At 34.0% G+C, this 9,141-nt stretch overlaps 1 long non-coding RNA gene across 1 annotated transcript; it reads right to left on the bottom strand.

Moving 5' to 3' along the window:
* Positions 1-2,026: 2,026 nt before the first annotated feature.
* LOC141452240 (uncharacterized) lies at positions 2,027-3,428 on the bottom strand. The gene is made up of 3 exons (XR_012457279.1): positions 3,345-3,428; positions 3,195-3,267; positions 2,027-2,274 (listed from the first exon to the last, which is right to left on the bottom strand). It is a non-coding gene; the product is annotated as an uncharacterized lncRNA (long non-coding RNA).
* Positions 3,429-9,141: the final 5,713 nt, after the last annotated feature.

Genomic DNA, 9,141 nt, shown 5'->3' with positions numbered 1-9,141 from the left:
TGAGTGATACTTTTATGTGCTGAGGCGAGGTAACTAAATTCTTAAACCTTCTGGAAGGCACAGGGATTGATTTGCAAATTCTCTTCTTATGGAACAGTACCATCCTCAACATGTACTTTGTCTTATCTTCAAATGAAAGGGAAAAAAGAAATCTGATTTAAAATTTTAGAAATCCAAACTAAGTGGTATGCTATTTTTCTTCCAGAAGAACCAAATTCTTTACTTTACAGCCTTTCCTAATGTTCCCTAAAGGCAGTGCAGACTTCAGGGACTCTACCACAGGGGGTTACACTTGGTAGAATCTAATTTTTTATACTCAGTTTTGGTATTTTAAACATCAATATTTTTTTTTGTCCAATGTGGCATTGAAAAAGAAAAAATAATGACTAGAAAATGTATCTATCATGTAAATTGGTTTACGTCAAAGGGCACCAAAATTCTCGCCATCTTGATTTACTAGATGGGATACCTTAAAAAATACAAATGGTACTCAAAATTGATTTGATTTTAAATGAATAGATTTTTAATTAACTCAGTTTTATTATTTAATATCTAAGTATTTTCGTTTGGTTTGCTTTCAAAAATCAAGAATGTTAATTTAGCTGTTTGTAATTATTGTTGCGATCCATTTCTTACAATTACTCATTTGGTTAATTAATATAACATCTTGTTGAAGTATTCTAACTTCTATTCTGACTTGTTAACAGTAGAGAGATCTTACGCAATAGTTCATTTGAACCTTCTATATTTTGTCATTCTTCATACTTTTATACTTTAGAAATGTTCAAAATTGATTAGTAATATTTGAATGTTAGTGTTAATTATTTTTGGTGACTGAGTCATTGTTTCAATAGGATGAGAAAGAAAAATCACAATTAACTCAGCTTAATTAGGAAAAGTTGATGGTTAGTAAACGAATGAACGAATCTTTTAAGAAACTAACTCACATATTTTCTTTCAAACTACGAACATAATCATGTTTAATTCTTACCAAACATTAAACAGTGATAACCGTACATTACCGGAAATGTAATCAATCAGGCATCATAAATATCCAAGACATAACATACAAGACTTTTTAAGTGTGGCTCAGATACAAAATTACATGCAAATTATATCTGGATTCTAAAGCCTTATTAATTGTCCCGACTTTGACAATTATTATTAAATTTTTCCATAAGATTTCCAAAATTATCTAGCAAAGCCTTAAAACTTTGAAACTGCCAAACATTCTCGGGAAGTTCTGTTCTGTACTTGGTTCTGTTAGGATCGTGTTTGTGGTTTGGTTGGGTTGTTGGTTGCTTTACAGAGCGATTTTTGGCACATTTGCGGTATTCTCTATAGGTATTTAAGGGAAATATTAAATCTTAAACTTCTGCAATGTTCTATTTTCGTTCTATGATGGGCCTAAACATCACAGTTTCGTACCCAGAGGAACTTAAAATGGATACTTCGAGTGAAATCTTAACATTGAAACTCAATACAATTACAGAACCTTCTCTTGTTAGTAGAGTAAGAGAACGTAACAAATAATCGATAAACTAAATTATAAATAAATTCGTTTAAACGAAATTCCGTGTAACAAACTAAAAAATATAAATAATAAATTTGAAGACCTATAAAATAAAAGCTGAACAGAAGAAGTTAGAAGAATGTCCTTTACGTTTCCACATATTATCAACATTTCCCATCACCAAGACCCTTGTGTTAAACGTTCAGCTTTCATGCTCTTCACGGAACAAGTGGGTGCTTGTATGACCAAGGGATTACTAGTGTAGCTCTACCAGACACGCCAGGATTAGTCGCCTGGCTTTCCTTGTCACGCCTTCTTTTGTCACATAGTGGCGCTGGCTTTGTCACGTAGTATTTTAATTTCTATGTTTTAAAATACTTTTCTTTTTTTGGTTTCATTTTACAAAAATTATGCTATAATTTGAATTCATTTCAAGTTAAAGAATTAAATTGGGCCTTTTTATGGTTGTCACCAATAGTAAATTAATTTAAATTTTATATTAGCGTCCTTTAATCGATGGAGCATTCTGGGTAATACTTTTTGAAACATACAATATTTTTCTCGAAGTTCTAATTTACAAATTTTGTTCAAATTCCGAACGTTTTGAGTCCTGTTTAATTAGATAGATAAACTTTTATTTCAACCAAAGGTAATTTACCAAAAACCAATTTTACAAAAGTAATAGCTGTCATTGCCATTGGCTGTCTGTCAGGAGCGCTAATTGCAAGTATGGATGCATATCTTTTACATTCATCTGAAAACTATGCAACAAAAAATGTAAATAATAAAACAAAAAAATTAAAATAATAAAAAATTAACTGAATTTTTCCATTTAAAATGACATTTTTATTTTACACCATCATTCCATCTACCAATTAGTAATTGAATTGGCTAACCAAAAAGGAATGATAGGCTAGAGCGTCTCTTATAAAGCCAGCCAACACCGCCCAATTTGCACCATTCAAATACCCCAACATTTCATCTTCCAGTAAGGACTGTGCCCCCAAAGAACCTTAATCTTATCATTTTAAGAATTCTACAACGTCCCAAGAAGTGGAAAACATCCTCGGCTTCCCTAAGGTCACACATCGAGCAATTGTAATTTTCCCCCAAATTCCCTCAATTTAAATTGTGTTCTTCAGCCCTCAATTTCACCAAACTACTAATTTGCGACCTCTCCAGACCCAGATTCAAATAATCCACTTCCAGGGACAGCCTCTTGTATAATATTGTGGTAAATACCATTGGAGGCTCGTTGTTTATAAGTCAACTGGAAATCCTTCCCTTATAACGTTCATTTCCTTTTTCAGCTGCTCCACTGAGACAAACATTTCGCTAAAAACACATCCCAATTTATTAACCAAATTCAACCAGTCCTTGTATCACAGTATTTTCTTTATAACTATTTCATTGGCTATTAAAGAGGCCAGACGGAAATCTTTATAATTTAGGGCTTTTAGTATGAATTTTAAATGAATACCAAATGTGAAGACATGAATAGGCACACAGTTAAGCTCTAAATATATCACATAATTCTATTTAATTGATTGTCTCTTTCTCTGAACGTCGTCGAATAGCATAAACAAAAGGAAATCTTATAATAAAATTAGGGGTATTTATTTGAATCTGTTGATGGTTTTTAACAAATTTTAAAGAAGCTTTTTGAAGGTCATAGGCCTACCTGTATTGGATCTAGATCAAACACCAGGAAAATGTGCAACGAAGTGTATTCTCTCACAGCTCATAACTCGTTTCTATAAACAATAAATATTTTTGTACTTATGTGAATAATAAATGCTAACAAATTAACAGTAAATATGGTATTTACCACCTTTTGCCTCTCTCTCCGGATCCAAAACCCAAAACCAAATACCAAATTAAACACAATTCTGAATACTAATAATGTTCTTAACACACAAACCACATGTTAATTATTCCAGTACTCTAAAGCAGAAACACATATGTTGTACACTTAATCGTCATAGTTGACTTCCTTGCAATCGATATACAGAAATTAATTAAAAGTGCATAAATTTCTATTTTAAAAAAATGAAGGTTATTTGCAATTTGGAATTAATAAGTTTGATCTTCCAGAAAGTAGTAAAAATTAAACAAAGTGGCTGAACACTCTATATTTTTATATAGATATTAAAAGAAAACCCAAATATATGGTACAGGTAATGCATCATGTTGTCGGCGTTCTAGGGGCCACTAGAGATGTAGGTCTTCGGAGATCTTTCTTGGGTTATTAGCGTGGTCTACCATAAAACCATGGAGTTGAGCGTGCTTGTATGATGGGCCAGAATTTATGGTTTTTATTGGTAAAAGCGGTATGAGGTGTAGAGAAGTAGTACAAGAGATTTCCTTTGGGAAGGGCCCCCTCATTCACCAGGTCTGTGGGACATACACCGTACCTATCCACCCAAGTTACACGCATACCCCGAATGGAAGTATAGCAGTTACTGCTAAACCATAAATCAACTTCCTTCTCTCGCCGCAAGATCACTGGACCACACCAGTCATCATATTTCACATTTATTTGTTTTCTACATCTCTAATGAAGTGAAAGATAACTTCAAATAGTTTTTCCGTTCACAATAATCTTTTATTTATTTGTATCTAGTTAAATTTTAGAAGTTCTTTTTGAACAGCAGAAAACATAATTTGCATCAATTAAAACGCAAAACTCTGATTTAGATTGCATCTAAATTGCATCTAGGGGTTGGTAATTCATTTTTAATGATACTATCAAGAAGTGTTAATAAAAGATAATTTATTAAATATTTTCGTAGTTAACATTCTTGCGTTTTCAGCGTAAGTCTCACTCTTCTTATAAGAGCACAACTAGGACATGTCTTAAATCTCTACTGCACTCTCAGCAAACATTACTTTTGAAGAGGCTTGGCATCACTTCTCAGGGGTTAATCTTATCAGTTTTCAAGGGTTAATTCATGTTTCAGCAGAATTCGTCTTTCGTTGAAGAGAATGCACTCCGTTCCAGCATTCTCAATGCATTCTTGCGGCCATTCAGCTAATGGACAAACATGGAGTAACTTTATATTTCTCTACCAGAAACCGGAAAAAACAGAAATCACTTAGCAGCTTTTAGCATTCGTCGCCATCTTTCTTTGCAAAAGAACATTTAGGACTTAAGTTCATCTCCACTACATCTCGCAGCAAACATTACCTTTAAAGGGCTCTGATTTACCTCAGGGGACAATCTTACTTCAAGAAGGGTTTAACCATTTTTCCAAAATGAATTCACGACGACTCTATCAGCGCACATCTTTCGTTTAAGGCAAGGTTGCCATCCATTCAACATATCTCGTTGCTTTTAACTGTCATTCATTCGATGGAGACAGTTGGAGGTTATTTAATAGTTCTTTACCTGAAATCTACCAACCAAGAACCTGGCCTGACGTTAATGACCTCCAAAACCCAAGATGTTTTACCAAATCTAAAGGTTCTACGTCTGTACTATTTTGTTAGCTACATGTAAATTGTAAATCGCCACAAGTTACACAGCGTACTCATCGTAATCTATTCAATTGAGCTGGCTCAGCTCCTCAGTTGCTTTCTTAACTCCAAAGCTGAAGTCTTTACTCATTGTGGATATCAATTAGCCATTTTTTCGCTCGTAGAATATTTTATATTGAAAGTTATACAAAGATACTTTATAAAGAAATATCTGGTGGAATTACACGACCTTATTTTACACTAAAGATTCTAACACACTAATGTTCTTCTTCAATAACTCTAATCAAAATTATTAAGTTGAGTTAAAACAAAACATTGAAACGATTCAGGGAATCTACTTTACTGTACAACTTATAAGTATATACGAAGTTTTTCTGAAAATCCTAAGCGATTCTCGTGAAAATATGGTTGGTGACTGTAACTATTAGCAATATCTGACGAACAAATTTCCAAGCTTCGTAATATTGTACAATAGATTGGTTAACCTTATAAATTGTAATACTGTACCTTATAATCGGTGTGCCTATTTGAGAAATTATCTCGTGTTGATCGAAGCGAAGGATGTCTGGATTAGTCAGAACCATGAAAAAGTCTCTCTGAACTGAAAGAGTCCTTTAAAAATATGTTGATCTCCAAAGATGTAGAATGAATTATCAACTCTTCATTGATTAATTACTATAGAAATATCAGCGCTCTGGGGTTTCCCTGGGCCACATTTTGAGTTTCATTTTCAAATAAACCATTTAAGGCTAATAACGCAAATTCTTTTCGCAATTAAAGAAACTCCTCGCCTATTTCTATCTGGGATAAAGACTTAAATATTGTGAACTCTGACAATCTGGCGAAGTTGATAATTTACAGCACTTCCGAATAACGTGCCCTGCTTTTACCTCATTCCGACACAAGTATATCGCTACATATCTCTTACAGAATACACTGGAATCTTTGCTAGTGATCAGTGATGAACAGTTTGCACATATTTCTGATCAATGGTTTAAAATTGAAAAAATTCTTAATCGAATATTGATGAACTAAGATTTTTGATTATTATTAATATTTTGAATTGTACTAAGATGTACTCGATTATTTTGGTAATTGCACTGCTTTTCTATTTATAAGTTTCCTCGGTTTTGTAAGAAAAGAGTTCTTATTTTTGTTTTAACTTCTGTTCTTGTATATTTTATTAATTTAGTTACTTTTGTGTTAAAAAATTGTGAGCTTGTTTAGACTAAGCTATGTATAAATCATTTTAATTGAACTCTTGCTTAAGACCCAAGCTTTTATAAGCAATAATTAAAATTACAATTACATTCTCGTGAAAATTCCCATGGAGTAAAGCCGCACTTATTGAGGAATTTCCTTCAATCCCAGAATATAAGTATAATCCTCCATAATCAGTACACAAGAGACAGGATTATAAATTACTCACAAATAACACTTTAGAGAGAATCTATTCATCCCCTCTCCTAGACGTATTCTATATCGAATTTATTGGGAGTAAATTACAAATTAAAGTTTTACATTTATAAGTTTGTAATCACTGTACGAAGTTACAAATTAAATTTTAGGTTTCATTTACGAGCAAATCTCAAAATAATGAAAAATCTATCCAATAAAGAGGGGACTTTTAATCAGTCAATATTCTTTAAATTCGAAAATTTAGTTTCAGATTTGATTTATACTTTAACATCATGCGGTCAACAAGACAGTGTAATTAACAGTGATGGCTCATTAGAGTAATGTCTGACGGCCTCCATCTTCCGGAGCCGTTTTGGTCAAGATTTTAAAAACCTGGAAATGGTTTTCATAGTAGTGATTTATTCATATATTTATTCTTGTTGGTTAGGCGCCACGGTAGCCGAGCGGGTTAAGAGGCGAGACCTGCAAAGCTAATATGTATTGTGGTACTGGGTTAGATTCCCGGTCTTGGCCTTGGATTTTATTTAATGGTTAAATGAGAAATAGTGAAGTACGTTTGCTAGTCGCCTCCGTCCACGACACCTAGTAAATGGTAGTTGGACGTTAAGCCCTGCCTGAAAAAATAGGTGATTACTTTACTTTACTTTTACTATTACTTTAAACAGCGTGGCGCTCAAAATATTCATTATTTAATTTCTAATCCCATTATTATATTAACTTATTTCATTTTAGTTCACTTCTTGATCCACCCCGTCTCCTCTGTAGCTGGCCGCGGACAAGGGCTTGTAAATATTGTAGGTAACAAACGGAAATAGCAAATTTGAACGTTGTGCGAAATTTCGTATTTATGTTACTTTGGTATCAAGAGAGAGACCATTTCGTAATAACCACTTTTCCTAACTCAGGGGGATATCTCCAGCGAAAACTCTGAATGGAAATTCAGCATGATTTCTTTTTGGTTTTTCTGAATAAGAGTGGAAGCAAAAGAAATATAAATAAATAGAAGAGTAGATTATCGCAAACTTTTTAAAAAGCTATCTATGTCTCTCCTGTGCCTCTCCATACGTCGGCGAGTAGTCTGTTTTGTGGCATAGCCGTGAGGCTTTTTATATCTGACAGCCGAGGCCCCCTTGGAGTTGCACCCTCGCCAGTTCGCCGTCTACACTCAGTTTTCTTCCCCGTTCGGGCACACACACACACACACACACATAGACACACCGCTGCCTTCTACGTCTTCGTCCATCTCCCACTCAACTCTCCTTGCTTGCACTCTGCCGTACCAGTTTCTTATTTTCTATGCGGCCCCGACGTGTTTGTGCCATGGCTGATTAATGATGGTTGAGGGACCTCTCCTAGCCTATCCGCTTCACCCCGCTCTTCACCTATGCAACAAAACAACCTAAAAACCTAATCGAAAAATGCCCTCTTCTCCATCTTAGTCCTTCATCTTCTTACCCCCTATAAACTAAACCAATCCTCCATCCCTTAAACAAAAAAAAAAAAAAAGGAAAAAGAGAAGCACTTGCGTTTAGCTTGCCGCCCTAGAGGGCCAAGCACTAAGGAGGACTCACTTTGCTGAACTAGCGGCAATGCCTACAGCCACCAATACACCGTAAAGTGGAATGAGAGGGCAAGCAAGACGAATCACGGTTGTTAATATCTTTTAGCAAATTGAGCTGCCAACAGAGACTACAAAAGATCTAGGAAAAAAATATATATATATGAATCTATGTGAGGGCCCTATTTTGTTCAAAAAAAAATTTTGTTTTTTGCCCCTCTACCCACAATTCACCTCAAACCGTAACGCAAGGAAATAAGTCTCGCGTGAGAAACTACATAGGTAATGTTTACAATCTTGAGGGCTGATTCTCTATTCTCTAAAACTGAGATTCTACGGATTCATGTTTTGGTCTTGGATTCACGGCTTTTTATTATTTAATTGATTTTTTGTTTTTATAACAACAAAATGCACGATCCCTTCCCTATTGTAATCCTTTCTTTCATGAATATAGACCAAGGAAATAGAAAATTGTTAAAATATAAGTCAGGGTTAACTAACTGAGAATCAACTAATAAAAAAAAGTATTCTACAATTTTGATTTAGAGATAAATCAGGAAAAGAAAAACACAATACGAAGAGGTGAGTACAGTTCACAACCTGACTATAAACTGACTGAATTAAAATAGAGATTTCACTGTTTACAGTAACAACGATAACAAATTACATGAACAAGATGAGTAAGCAATCAAATGGCAATTAAAGGGAAATCTTTTGTTAATTTGCAGTCAAAGAAAACAAAAAAAAATGATTGAATTATAAGAGAAATAGAACAGCTCTCTCGCTGGTGGGTTTTAGAATTAAACCGGCGTACTTTTTTGTTAATACTTTTTGATATCGGCTTTAACCAATCCAGTCTGTATAACCTGTATTCACTAATACGAATTGTGTAAACTAAATTCTAACACAAACTATTTACAATTATTTATCTTTAACCACACTCCATCTTTATATCCTTGCCTTCTTGGCCACTCATTCGCATTCGTCCCTTCGGCTCATGTGTGCACAAAATCAATAATAGTACTTCACCGCTATGTGCTGAATGAAGCAGTAGAAGATCTTAAGGTTATAATAATGATATTCCCCCGATAAATAAGAGATAGAAAGGAAAAGCTCGGTACTTTATACAAATATTTATTTATAGGCACCAATTTCTTCTCTAAAAACATTTATC

This window comes from Rhodnius prolixus, unplaced genomic scaffold (genome assembly GCF_049639745.1).
Source record: "Rhodnius prolixus isolate KJV_2025 unplaced genomic scaffold, Rpr scaffold_3, whole genome shotgun sequence".
Classification (NCBI taxonomy): Eukaryota; Metazoa; Arthropoda; class Insecta; order Hemiptera; family Reduviidae; genus Rhodnius; species Rhodnius prolixus.
Note: the sequence above shows the minus strand (reverse complement) of the source record. Positions and strands in the feature narration are given on the sequence as shown.